Source organism: Marmota flaviventris, chromosome 7 (assembly GCF_047511675.1).
Source record: "Marmota flaviventris isolate mMarFla1 chromosome 7, mMarFla1.hap1, whole genome shotgun sequence".
NCBI classification, from domain to species: Eukaryota; Metazoa; Chordata; class Mammalia; order Rodentia; family Sciuridae; genus Marmota; species Marmota flaviventris.
In genome coordinates this window covers 50,363,984-50,378,902 of record NC_092504.1, presented here as the reverse complement: position 1 = coordinate 50,378,902, position 14,919 = coordinate 50,363,984, and the positions used below count along the sequence as shown (strand labels likewise).

The 14,919-nt window shown below is 33.3% G+C and overlaps 1 pseudogene; it reads left to right on the top strand.

Annotated features, from left to right (window-relative positions):
- The first annotated feature begins 445 nt into the window (after positions 1 to 445).
- LOC114082268 (DNA mismatch repair protein Mlh3-like) lies at positions 446 to 3,112 on the top strand (annotated as a pseudogene).
- Positions 3,113 to 14,919: the final 11,807 nt, after the last annotated feature.

Here is a 14,919-nt window from a genome sequence, read left to right as displayed (position 1 = left end):
ATGAACACCTGCTATTGTATGCCTAAGACTTAGGGAGATTTAGGACCTCATAGTACAAAGTAAATCAAATGGTTTATGCTAACAAGTGAGACACACAGTGAATGCTTACCTCAACTCTAGAGGACTGGAGCCTCAATAGGTGAGATCAGTCATACAGGTATTGAATATCTATGTGAATGACCATTAATAAAATCTCTGGAGAAGCTCAGGTGATCTTCCTGACTGGTAATACTTTGAATATATTGCCACATATCATTGCTTAGACAATTGAGAACATTTATGGAGCTGCACTGTAAAAGGGAAGCTTAAAATTAGTGCCGGGCATTTTTTTTTTTTTTTTCAGAGTGTGAGGCAGTTGATATCCAAGAGTTGGTGAAAGGCATTTGGAGGCAGTTATTTCCAGTCAGGGAATCAGTGCCTGGCATTCTCACTGCCTCTACCTGCCATGATCAAGTGCTTGTCAGTTGAAGTACAAGTCAAATTGCATTCTCATTTGGCTACAAGCTCCTTAGGCCAATGTGTTAAGGAACTTGCCCTCAACAATATTAATGCTGAAGCAAACTGTGTGGCCATCAGGGTGAATATGGAGATCTTCCAAGTTCAAGGAATAGACAATGGATTTGGGATGGGGAGTGATGATGTGGACAAGGTGGGAAATCATTATTTCACTAGTAAATGCAACTTGGTAGAGGACTTGGAGAACCCCAGGTTTTATGGGAGGCTTTGGCAAGCTTGACTAAGATGGCCATTGCTGTGGAAATTTCATCCAAGAAAAACAGGACAATGAAAACTTCTGTGGAACTGTTCAGAATGGAAAAAGCCTTAAAAGTTTGTGAAGCTGACTTGACTAGACCAAGTGTAGGGACAGCCATAACAGTACATACCCTATTTTACCACTTACCCATGAGGGGGAAATGCATGGATCCTAAACTGGAGTTTGAGAAGGTTAGTAAGTGAGAGGGTAGAGGCTCTCTCACTCATGCACTCTTCCATTTTTTATTTTTTCTGTTTGAGAAATGATGTTTCTGGTTCTATGGTTCTTCAACTCCTTAAAACCAAAGACATGTTCCCAGTTTTGTCAAATTTATGGATTGGGCAAGTCCCCAAAGTTAAAAGAAATACATTTTAAATATAAGGAGTTTGAGTTTAGTGGCTATATCAGCTCTGAAGCATACTATGATAAGAATATGCAGTTTTTGTTTGCAAACAGAAGACTAGTATTGACTTTTTATTAAGAAAAGGAAGTACTACATACAAGCCAAAAAATGGTTCTGCCAATAGAAAAATGACTTCAAGTCCTCAGCATCAGTGTAGCCCAGAACTCTGTGGGATTTATATCATCAACATGCAGTGCCAGTCTGTCAGTATGACATGTACATGGAGCCAGCAAAAACTCTGATTGAGTTTCAGAGCAGGAATACTTTCTAGATTTGTATTCAGGAAGGAGTGAAAATGTTTTTAAAGCAAGAAAAAAATATTTTGAATTATCAAGTGAGGACATTAAGAATTCAGTGAAGATAATGATTTTGATTTATTTGGTGCTACTCTTTAGAAACATGTGTCCTTAGATGAGAAGCATGACTAAAGTGGTTTCCAGGATGCATGTAATAATATTTTGGATTCCTATGAAATGCTTGATTTGCAGTCAAAAGCTGGGAGAAGAAAAGCTACTATAGAAAACATAAACATACAGAATTCTAGGGAGTCAGAAGCTATCAGAAGAAAGAAATTACTCATTTTTGTACACTTAAGAATCAGATGACCACAGCCACACTAAAATGACAGAGTTGTCATTACATAACAAAGATAGCTGTTTCTTAGAATCAAGGATGTTAGAATAAGAGACAGTTGAAGTATCAGAATCAGGAGAAAATGAGAAACACAAAAAAATCTTGCTTGGAACATAACCCTGTAGAAAGTCCATGTGGAACCAGTTCAGAAATATTTTCAAGTCCTTTTCAGACATAAGATCACTTTGAGGAAAGTGGGGTAGATTTAGAAACACAAAAAGAAAGTACTACTGTTAGTGGCATGGCTGCCAACATCTTGAAAAGTAAAATAATTCAGAATCAACTAGAGAGATTTGAAGATGCTACTGAAATGGGATGCCAATCCCTGCCTTTTGAGACAGGATTACTGAGCATGCATAGTGCTCAGAGAGAAAAAAGAACCCAGTAATTGTGGAAGAAAAAATGTTTTTATTATGGACAAGTAAAATTGTGTTCTACTGGCTTTATAAATCATGTGCTACAAAAATGACCAAACTAAATCAACTGAAGCAGAACATTCATTCAAAAATTATGTTCAATCTGGTCCTACAAGTGCCCCCAAAATATTTAGAAGTAGAACATGTCATAGTTGAGACTCCAGACATCGAAGGTTTAACCAGCACTCTAAGTAAAGAATCTGCCCCAAATTTTTTTTGAGCAAAAAAAAAAAAATTTGAGGACAAAATACAAGTTATGGGCTAGAAAACAAACCTATAGGAAAATGTAAAATTGTTACTGTTTTTCAGGAAGCTGATAAAGAATCACACACAGGTTGCTTACTTCTTGATACATCCTCTTCCTTTCCTTGGTGTAGACATGTTTCAAATGATATTAAGAAAACATAAATTGATTGGTTTATCCAAACTTTTAGGCCATAAGAAGCTAAGCTTGACTTCACAACTAGGATCTTTAGAGAAGTTTAAAAGGCACTACGGAAAAAATCCTCTAGATACAGAAATGGAAGAAACTGATATTGAAATCATTACCAATCTTAGTCCTCAAGAAGAGCCTGACAATTGACTGAAAAAGACAAGAAACACTTAGAAAATTCTGACTGTAAAATCACTATTACAAAGTGTACTGATTCAAATGGTCATTGTCAACCAGTAAATCACATCCTGTGCTCAGAGAAGTTTCCACTTTCCAAAGAAGATTGTTTGGAACAATAGGTGCCTTATTTGAAAGAAACTCATATAACTCTAAGAAAGTTATCGCCCTATAAAACAAAACCTTCAGATATTGAGAAATCACCTGAATCACTGGGCTCTAAATTATCCAGACTGAAAAGTTCTGAAAAACAAGCTCAAACAATAGAGATTAGGAGTCATTTTAATGAACTTTAAAATTCAGATTCCAGTAGGGAAGATAGTAATTGTACAGTAGGTTAAACCTAGAATAAAAAAAAAAAAAAATGGTTCCTGGTTTCTTTTGGACTTTTTCCCCATATTTCTTTATTATTTGATGATTTTAACCTGCATCTTTTCATTGGAATGTACAGTAATCATAAGTAAAACAGCTTTTTTTCTGATACTAGAGAATCATTAAGACTATGGAGGCTCCTCATCCCATGAAAAGAATTTATTTAATGAATGGTACTGGAATAACATTAAACAAAACAAAACAAAACAAAATTTCCACTTATGCCTCACAATGCAATGAAAAGTTACTTCACCATGAATTTTAGATGTAAACATAACTGTTCATACATATTTCTAGAATAAAATAAGAAGGAATGTCTATTTTACATGGAGGCAAAGGTTTCTTATGAGCGGACAAGACCTAGGACAAGGAATGATATGTGAAATAATAATAAATTAGACTTGACCAAAATAAAGTCTTCTGTACATCAAAATATTTGCAAAACTCTTACAATTCAATACCAACAATCCTTCAAAAATCTACAAAATTTTTGAAAATACATTTTATATAGTAAAATGTATATGAAAAACAAGCATATAAAAGCTATTCAACATCACTAGTTATCAGTGAAAAATGAAATAAAATATATATGGTATCACTGTACCCTATAGGAATGACTAACATTAATAACACTGACAATATCAAATTTTGGAAAGATTAGGTTGAGTACAGTTGTCAAACATTGTTAGCAAAAAAGTAAAGTCTTAACAACTACAATGGAAAAATTTCTTGAATTCTACAACTACATAACCCAATAATTCTAATCCTAGACATATACTCAAGGGTATTGTTCTATACCTCAAAGGGGACTTGGTTTGCATAGGTGTAGTCATTTGTCAGAACTTATCAAATGCTCCACTTACATATACATTTTATTGCTTCCAAATTTTATCTTAAATTATTGTAGACAAAGAGAATAATCCATTCAGTTAATTATATTATTGCTGAAAATTTTATGATAACCTATGTAAATATCTGCTACTTTTTTAAATGCCTCAAAAAGAAAAGTAAAATCATAAATGAAAATATGTATAGATAAATGGGAGATCTGTGCATAAAGCAAGTCCAAGAAAACATTCTTAACATTTAAATCTAGTTGATAAGAATAGTAGTAGAATTTAGTGTTAAATTCTTTTAATGAAAATTTTCATTAAAGAACATTTAAAAATTTAAAAACTGGAATAACAAGCATAGCATTTTTATTGAGTTTGGAACTGGAGTATTAATCTCAATAAAGTTTTCTCAAGAAAGTTATTTTTAAAATAATTTTAGTTTTGAAAATTCTCATTATTCTATTTGTTATCTTAAAAACATCTTGAGAAAAGCCAAGATATTTTTACAGTATATGTGACAGCAAGTGGATATCTTCTATTGTTTCCATTACTTTGATTCTGATTGCTGAATAATTAAAATATGCTGGTATTAAAGCAACAGTCTATTCTCCAAACTTGGAGTACATTTTAGTATTGTTCTAATTAATCATACATGACAATAGAATGTACCTTGACACCTTATTCATAAATGGAGTACAATTTCTCATTCTTCTCATTTTGCATGATGTAGATTAACACCAGTTGTGTAATCATATATGTGCACAGGCTAATAATGTTAGATTCATTTTACTACCTTTCCTACCCCCAAACCCCATCCCTCCCCTCTACTAAAGTACCTATATTCTTCCCTAGCCCCCCTGCCTCTTATGAATTAGCATCCTCATATCAGAGAAAAATTTTGGCCTTTAGTTTTTGGGGATTGACTTATTTCACTTAGCAGGACATTCTCCAGTTCCACACATTTACCAGCAAATGCCATCATTTCATTCTTCTTTAAGGCTGAGTAATATTCAGCATGATTTTTGATATAGAAATCCAAAATAAATGCCAAAACCTCTGCCAAATTAATATAACATTTTAAAAGAAATGTTAAAATTGTCAGAATACAAATGGATAAATTTATGTCAAATTTAACGACAAAAAAAAATAAGTGAATTTGGGAGGTGATAAAGGAACATTTTTAAACATCATTGCCTAATAGTAACTGTCACAAAAGATTCTTACAGAACCCCAATCTTGCATAGAGGCCACCACAGTCTTATGCAAGAAATACTTTGACAAAGATATTTGCCTCATGACTATTCAACTACAGACTAATGAAGCTCTTAGTAATAATCACTGTGCCTGAGGATTTTTGTTTCAGAGTCTCTTATGAAATTCTCCTTATTTTTGTATTTAAAAGGCTCTCCTGAGTTCAACCTCCTTGAGTGTGCCCCTAGTTTATCACATAATCCATATTCCCATTGCAATGCCCTGTGATTCCTAAATAAATACCATTATTCTTTGGAGAAACTCTGATTAAAAAAGAAAATATTTAGGTTGACAGAATGAAGCAACTGAAAATTAAAATAAGATACTATTAAGTACCTATTAAGATAGGAAACCCCATGAAACACGTGATACTACTTGCTGAAAAGAACATAGAAGAATAGGAAATCTCATCTACTGTGCTGGCAATGGTTCTAATAATTAGCAGGAACTTTAGCATTTTCTTTTTTTTTTAATTTTTATTGTTGGTTGTTCAAAACATTACATAGTTCTTGATATATCATATTTCACACTTTGATTCAAGTGGGTTATGAACTCCCATTTTTACACCATATACAGATTGCAGAATTACATCAGTTACACATCCATTGATTTACATATTGCCATACTAGTGTCTGTTGTATTCTGCTGCCTTTCCTATCCTCTACTATCCCCCCTCCCCTCCCCTCCCCTCCCCTCTTCTCTCTCTACCCCCTCTACTGTCATTCATTTCTCCCCCGTGTATTATTTTTCCCTTTCCCCTCACTTCCTCTTGTATGTAATTTTGTATAACCCTGAGGGTCTCTTTCCATTTCCATGCAATTTCCCTTCTTTCTCCCTTTCCCTCCCACCTCTTATCCCTGTTTAATGTTAATCTTCTTCTCATGCTCTTCGACCCTACTCTGTTCTTAGTTACTCTCCTTATATCAAAGAAGACATTTGGCATTTGTTTTTTAGGGATTGGCTAGCTTCACTTAGCAAAATCTGCTCTAATGCCATCCATTTCCCTGCAAATTCAATGATTTTGTCATATTTTAATGCAGAGTAATACTCCATTGTGTATAAATGCCACATTTTTTTTTATCCATTCGTCTATTGAAGGCCATCTATGTTGGTTCCACAGTCTTGCTATTGTGAATTGTGCTGCTATGAACATCGATGTAGCAGTGTCCCTGAAGCATGCTCTTTTTAGGTTTTTAGGGAATAGACCGAGAAGGGGAATAGCTGGGTCAAATGGTGGTTCCATTCCCAGCTTTCCAAGAAATCTCTATACTGCTTTCTAAATTGGCTGCACCAATTTGCAGTCCCACCAGCAATGTACAAGTGGACCCTTTTCCCCACATCCTCGCCAGCACTTGTTGTTGTTTGACTTCATAATGGCTGCCAATCTTACTGGAGTGAGATGGTATCTTAGGGTGGTTTTGATTTGCATTTCTCTGACTGCTAGAGATGGTGAGCATTTTTTCATGTACTTGTTGATTGATTGTATGTCCTCCTCTGAGAAGTGTCTGTTCAGGTCCTTGTCCCATTAGTTGATTGGGCTATTTGTTATCTTATTGTCTAATTTTTTTGAGTTCTTTGTATACTCTGGATATTAGGGCTCTATCTGAAGTATGAGGAGTAAAGATTTGTTCCCAGGATGTAGGCTCCCTATTTACCTCTCTTATTGTTTCTTTTGCTGAGAAAAAACTTTTTAGTTTGAGTAAGTCCCATTTGTTGATTCTAGTTATTAACTTTTGTGCTATGGGTGTCCTATTGAGGAATTTGGAGCCCGACCCCACAGTATGTAGATCGTAGCCAACTTTTTCTTCTATCAGACGCCACGTCTCTGATTTGATATCAAGCTCCTTGATCCATTTTGAGTTAACTTTTGTGCATGGTGAGAGAAAGGGATTCAGTTTCATTTTGTTGCATATGGATTTCCAGTTTTCCCAGCACCATTTGTTGAAGATGCTATCCTTCCTCCATTGCATGCTTTTAGCCCCTTTATCAAATATAAGATAGTTGTAGTTTTGTGGATTGGTTTCTGTGTCCTCTATTCTGTACCATTGGTCCACCCGCCTTTTTTGGTACCAGTACCATTCTGTTTTTTTTACTATTGTTCTGTAGTATAGTTTGAAGTCTGGTATCGCTATACCGCCTGATTCACACTTCCTGCTTAGCATTGTTTTTGCTATTCTGGGTCTTTTATTTTTCCATATGAATTTCATGATTGCTTTCTCTATTTCTACAAGAAATGCCGTTGGGATTTTTGATTGGCATTGCATTAAACCTATAGAGAACTTTTGGTAATATTGCCATTTTGATGCTTTTAGTTCTGCCTATCCATGAACAGGGTATATTTTTCCATCTTCTAAGATCTTCTTCTATTTCTCTCTTTAGGGTTCTGTAGTTTTCATTGTATAAGTCTTTCACCTCTTTTGTTAGGTTGATTCCCAAGTATTTTATTTTTTTTTTTTTTTTGAGGATATTGTGAATGGAGTGATTGTCCTAATTTCCATTTCAGAGGATTTGTCGCTGATATACAGGAATGCCTTTGATTTATGCGTGTTGATTTTATATCCTGCCACTTTGCTGAATTAATTTATTAGCTCTAATAGTTTCTTTGTAGAGCCTTTTGGGTCTGCTAGGTATAGAATCATGTCATCTGCAAATAGTGATAATTTAAGTTCTTCTTTTCCTATTTTGATGCCTTTAATTTCTTTCGTCTGTCTAATTGCTCTGGCCAGTGTTTTGAGAACTATGTTGAACAGAAGTGGTGAGAGAGGGCATCCCTGTCTTGTTCCAGATTTTAGAGGGAATGCCTTCAATTTTTCTCCATTCAGAATGATGCTAGCCTGAGGCTTAGCATAGATTGCTTTTACAATATTGAGGTATGTTCCTGTTATCCCTAGTTTTTCTAGAGTTTTGAACATAAAGGGATGCTGTACTTTGTCGAATGCTTTTTCCACATCTATCGAGATGATCATATGGTTCTTATATTTAAGTCTATTGATGTGGTGAATAACATTTATTGATTTCCGTATATTGAACCAGCCTTACATCCCAGGGATGAATCCTACTTGATCATGGTGCACAATTTTTTTGATATGTTTTTCTATCTGATTCTCCAGAATTTTATTGAGGATTTTTGCATCTAGGTTCATTAGAGATATTGGTCTGTAATTTTCTTTCTTTGAAGTGTCTTTGGTTTAGGAATCAGGATGATGTTGGCCTCGTAGAATGAATTTGGAAGTTCTCCCTCTTTTTCTATTTCCTGAAGTAGCTTGAAAAGTATTGGTATTAGTTCCTCTTTAAAGGTTTTGTAAAACTCTGCTGTATATCCATCCGGTCCTGGGCTTTTCTTAGTTGGTATTCTTTTGATGGTTTCTTCTATTTCCTCAATTGATATTGGTCTGTTTAGGTTGTCTATATCCTCCTGACTCAATCTGGGCAGATCATATGACTTAAGAAATTTATCGATGCCTTCACTATCTTCTATTTTATTGGAGTATAAGGATTTAAAATAATTTCTGATTATCTTCTGTATTTCTGAAGTGTCTGTTGTGATATTGCCTTTTTCATCCTGCATGCTTGTAATTTGAGTTCTCTCTCTTCTTCTCTTCTTTAGCATGGCTAAGGGTCTGTCGATTTTATTTATTTTTTCAAAGAACCAACTTTTAGTTTTATCAATTTTTTCAGTTGTTTCTTTTGTTTCGATTTCATTAATTTCAGCTCTGATTTTAATTATTTCTTGCCTTCTACTTCTTTTGCTATTGTTTTGCTCTTCTTTTTCTAGGATTTTGAGATGAAGTATGAGATCATTTATTTGTTGGTTTTTTTCTTTTTTTAAGGAATGAACTCCAAGCAATGAATTTTCCTTTTAGAACTGCTTTCAATGTGTCCCATAGATTATGATATGTTGTGTCTGTGTTTTCATTTATCTCTAAGAATTTTTGAATTTCCTCCTTGATGTCTTCTATAACCCATTGATCATTCAGTCTCCTATTTTTCATTCTCCAAGTGATGAATGATTTTTCCTTCCTTCTTTTATCGTTGATTTTCAGTTTCATTCCTTTATGATCAGATAAGATGCATGGTATTATCTTTACTCCTTTATATTGTCTAAGAGTTGCCCTGTGACATAATATATGATCTATTTTTGAGAAGGATCCATGTGCTGCTGAGAAAAAAGTGTAACTGCTTGATGTTGGGTGGTATATTCTATATATGTCAATTAAGTCTAGGTTGTTAATTGTGTTATTGAGTTCTATAGTTTCCTTATTCAACTTTTGTTTGGAAGATCTGTCCAGTGGTGAGAGAGGTGTGTTGAAGTCTCCCATGATTATTGTATGGTGGTCTATTAGACTCTTGAACTTGAGAAGAGTTTGTTTGATGAACATAGCTGCACCATTGTTTGGGGCATATATATTTATGATTGTTATGTCTTGTTGGTGTATGGTTCCCTTGAGCAGTATGTAGTGTCCCTCTTTATCCCTTTTGATTAACTTTGGCTTGAAATCTATTTTATTTGATATGAGTACGGACACTCCTGCTTGTTTCCGAAGCCCATATGAATGATATGATTTTTCCCAGCCTTTCAACTTCAGTCTATGTATGTCTTTTCCTATCAAATGTGTCTACTGTAGGCAGCATATTGTTGGGTCTTGTTTTGTGATCCATTCTACTAGCCTGTGTCTCTTAATTGGTGAGTTTAAGCCATTAACATTTAGGGTTATTATTGAGATATGGGTTGTTCTTCCAGCCATATTTGTTTATTTATGTTACTAAACCTGGTTTGTTTTACTCTTTGATTATTCCCCCCCCCCTTTACTGTCCTACCTCCCACTGTTGGTTTTCATTGTTATTTTCCATTTCCTCTTCCTGTAATATTTTGCCCAGGATGTTTTGAAGAGATGGTTTTCTAGCTGCAAATTCTTTTAACTTTTGTTTATCATGGAAGGTTTTAATTTCATCTTCCATCCTGAAGCTTAATTTCGCTGAATACACAATTCTTGGTTGGAACCCCTTTTCTTTCAGTGTTTGAAATATGTTATTCCAGGATCTTCTAGCTTTCAGAGTCTGTGTTGAAAGATCAGCTGTTATCCTGATTGGCTTACCCCTAAATGTAATCTGCTTCCTTTCTCTTGTAGCTTTTAAAATTCTCTCCTTATTCTGTATGTTGGACATCTTCATTATAATGTGTCTAGGTGTGGATCTCTTATGATTTTGCACATTCGGCGTCCTGTAGGCTTCTAGGATTTGGGATTCTGTCTCATTCTTCAAGTCTGGGAAGTTTTCTCATATTATTTCATCGAATAGATTGCTCATTCCTTTGGTTTGAAACTCTGTCCCTTCCTGTATCCCAATGACTCTTAAGTTCTGTCTCTTAATGTTATCCCATATTTCTTGGATGTTCTGCTCATGGTTTCTTAACAGTCTTGCTGAGCTGTCTATGTTCTTTTCAAGTTGAAATACTTTGTCTTCATTGTCTGATGTTCTATCTTCTAAGTGTTCTACTCTGCTGGTAGTATTCTCAATTGAGTTTTTAAGTTGGTTTATTGCTTTCTGCATTTCTAGGATTTCTGTTTGTTAGTTTTTTATAACCTCTATCTCCCTGTATAGTTGATCTTTTGCTTCCTGGATTTGTTTATGTAATTCATTGTTGAAGTGATCTTTCATTGTCTGATTTTGCTGTCTGATGTCTTCCTTGAGACTCCAGATCATCTGAAGCATGTATATCCTGAATTCTTTTTCTGACATTCCATCTGCTGCAGCTATTACCTCTTCTAAAGTTGAGTTGACCTGCATTGCTTGTGGTCCTTTCTTTCTTTGTCTTTTCATACTGCTCGCGTTTCTTTCTGCTTGGTGAAACTGTTGTGTTTTTGAAATTTTCCCCCTATATATTTATATTGCTAACTAATAAAATACTGAAAAATAAATAAATATACCACAGTGAAACCAGTATGTGACACCCAGAACCCAATTCAAATAATTTTCAATGGCTAACATTGGAATGATCCAGGAATAAAATAAAGTGGTATTTGATTAAAAAAAAAATTCCAAAGTGTAATATAGCTATTCATGAGTTCATACCTATATAAGTAAATAAATGAGTAAATAAGTAAATGAGGAGAGATGAATCTTCAATATATAAAAATTCTAAATAATTTACACAGATATTGCCATCCTAAAGTATAGACTGTACCTTGTTATGTCTTTACAAAGAATATAGTATGTGAAGGAGATAAAAGTGTACAGACTACAGTGGAGAAACCTAAAAAATGTACCTCAGCCAGGTGATCAAGGTCAACATCACAGTGAAGACCATGATGACCATATGTACCCTTTGTTTAATATGAGGAAATGGCACTTTACCTCAGTGGGCCTTCTTTCAAAGATCCATAACAAGATGCATCACAAGGGAAAAAAATCTGAAAAATCCAAACTGAAGGACTTTACAAAAACTCCTCCCGAGTACTCCAGAAAACTATCAAGGACATCAAAAGAAAGAAAATTCCAAGGCACTGTTGCAACCAAAACTAGTCTTAGCTTAGAGACAGGATAACTAAGGGCAAAACAGTATCCTCAGTGAAATGTTTAAAACTAAAAATGATGCAAAGTGAAAAACAAAGAATTATAAAAAATTATGGTCTTTAACAAATAATAATGTATTCATATTTGTTCATCAATTGTACAAATATACAGTACTGAATAAGATATTAGTACTAGGAGACATTTGGTGCTGGGTACAGGGGAACACTAAGCTTGAGATTTTTCTTTCTCTAAACCTAAAAATATTCCAAGATAAAAGTTTACTTAAAAAGAACAATAATTATAAAAAGAGTAGACAAACTATAGAGTGTGAGATAGTATTTTAAAATGATTTGATGGCCAGATGTTTTGGTGTATGTCTATAATTTCAGCAATTCTGGAACCTGAGGCAGGAAGATCATAAGTTCAAAGCCAGTCTCAACAATTTAGCAAGGTCCTAAGCAACTGAGATTCTGCCTTAAAGTAAGTAAGTAAGTAAGTAAGTAAGTAAATAAATAAATAAATAAATAAGTATATTGGCTAGCGATGTAACTCAGTGATACATTTTGAGTTCAATCCACAGTACCCAAACAAAACAAAATGAAAAAAATAAGATTTGATGAAGGACTTATATTTAGCAGACATAAAAAATTAAGACTAAACAAATAAAAAGCCAAAAAAAGATGAAAATGGAAAAAAGGTTATGATCTTTAGTTATTTTTAGATGAAATGTCAACTGAAACACTTTTGCTGACTAAATATTTTGGTGAGAAAATCAAAATAATCTCTCTTTTCTTAAATAAATGATAACATATTAAGAGAAACCCAATTTACCCAGAGAAACCAAGAGTGTATCATATTTTTATACATAGTGAATATTTGCTCTATAAAATGATGTGGCATTGCTTCATGCATTGCATATTTTTGATGGTGAAACAGAGACAGAAATAAAGTTTTAACTCATGAGACTCAGCTAAGAATTTAAACTGCACAGTCTTAACAGCTGAGAAAGTGAATTGCATAATCTGCTAGTGTTTTCTATTGACTAAACTTTTTCTTAAATAAAAAAGTACTATGTTTCTCAACTATCCAACCTCATAGAATATATTGCTTATAAAATTTGTTTCAGTTTATTTATTACTCTACTTTGAGAGAACAGTTATATGTTCTAATTACCCAACATTACCTTTTGAAATGTTTACTGTTTTTATAATGAACAAGAAGAAGTGGTAAGAGCTGATCAGATTTTTTTCCTAAATGAATACATAGGTATTTTTAAAAGGATAAAATTTGAAGGTTTTGGACAGAGTGCTTTGTCTTAGATATAAATTGTTAGATTTTAAGTTCACAGTAGGAACCTCTTCATTTAAAAGTTAAATGGAATGAGCCAGATACTGAAGCTGTTGCTTTCTTCAAAATTAGCTATTCAATTAATGAGAGATGTTGGCAAGGATTAAGGATCAAGGACTTGGCATTATTCATTCATGTATTTATTATGTATTTCATGCCACAGTGTATTACCTAGAATCCATGTCTTATAAATAAGAATTGGAATCTTTGTAACACACTGAATACCAATGTATCTTAGCTGTGTAGAAATATATTACATCTCCATGCATTTCAATAATAGCATATTAGATCTAGGACCTTACAGGTCATTGAGTTCAATTTTATAATTTTTCAAATGATGTGGGATGGGTATGGAAACTGTTTTGCAAAACCCAGAGAAAGATTATGTTACATACTTTACTCAAAAGATATGTATACTTAGTTTCTGAACTAGAATTAGAATCCAGACATCTTCATTTTCACTGTAATGTACCCTCCACTTCATTAGGTTAATAATCTAAAAAAATGTGAGAAATTATGTTATATTAACTTTATGTGAAAATGTAGGAGCTCTGGTAAAATTAGGTAAAATAGAGATAATCTGTGCATTTATTTCAACAATTATTTTCAAACACTAGAAATTTCAAACAGTAAATATAATTTATTGTTTTATATCTTGGTGAAGTTAACAGAAAATTATGAAGTAATGGTAATCAGACACTTACCATTCTGCATTTCAAGATGTTTAAGATCTTTTCCTCTCATCATTTGTATATTCAGAGTGTACGTTTTTTTTAACCTAAAAAAAAATTTGGCAATAGCTGATGTGATTTCATATTGTATGTGTATAGTTTCACTCTTCCTAAATGTAAAAATGTAAGAAATGTAGGTCATTAAATTTAGAAGTTTCCCATATGAAATTTATTTTAACGAGCTTTAAATATTTGCCAAAATATAAAAGAATAGGAATGTTTGTTAACAATATGCTATTTGAGACTGCTGCTGTCATTCATTCCAGAGTGTTACTATCCATTACTTCAAGTTCTTCTTTTTCCCCTAAGAACAGGGATAAATAATCTAAAAGCTAATTTAAATAAAGTGAATAAGGGCTAATACTGAATAAAGGTGAAGCTTAGAAGTATCTTAGGAATAAAAATAAATGGCAGCTCATGAGCCATAGACATATGTAGCATTGCCAGTGATCTGTTTTATTGAACAAATGTTTTGTCCTCGGTTTCCTTAGTCTTGTGGAACAAAAAGATAAATAACACATCTTTGTTGCTGTTCTATTTATCATGATTTCCATATATAATTTTTACTATGAAAAAATGTCAGGTTTTGGTCTTACATTATATAAGCTGAAGTTTTTAAATGACAATTAAAACTAAATAGGTTCACTGAGAATAAATAACTCAGAGAACTCACTACTTATTAAATGAATATACACCTTAAATCAGCTATGTAAGTTACTACAGTTTAACTAAGTACTACAAAAAGTGCCATTTACTAATTTTTCTTCAACTCTTCAAGGTAAATAATTATTCTCCTGTATTTTGTAGAACCAGTTCTTCAAAACTTTAGTGGAGGTTCTGAAATAAAATTTGATTTGTGGAAAAAATAAAGAAACAACTTGGATTTATTTGATTGTGTTTTTGCTTGTTTTTACCAGATATGCTATATTAGGGTAAAATAATAAAACTTTCAGAATAATCTATACAGTTAATTAGTGATCATTAGTCAGAAAGCCAACTGGGTTTGAAGAATTTTTACATCATAATCCATGTACTTAATTTCTATTCCATTTATCT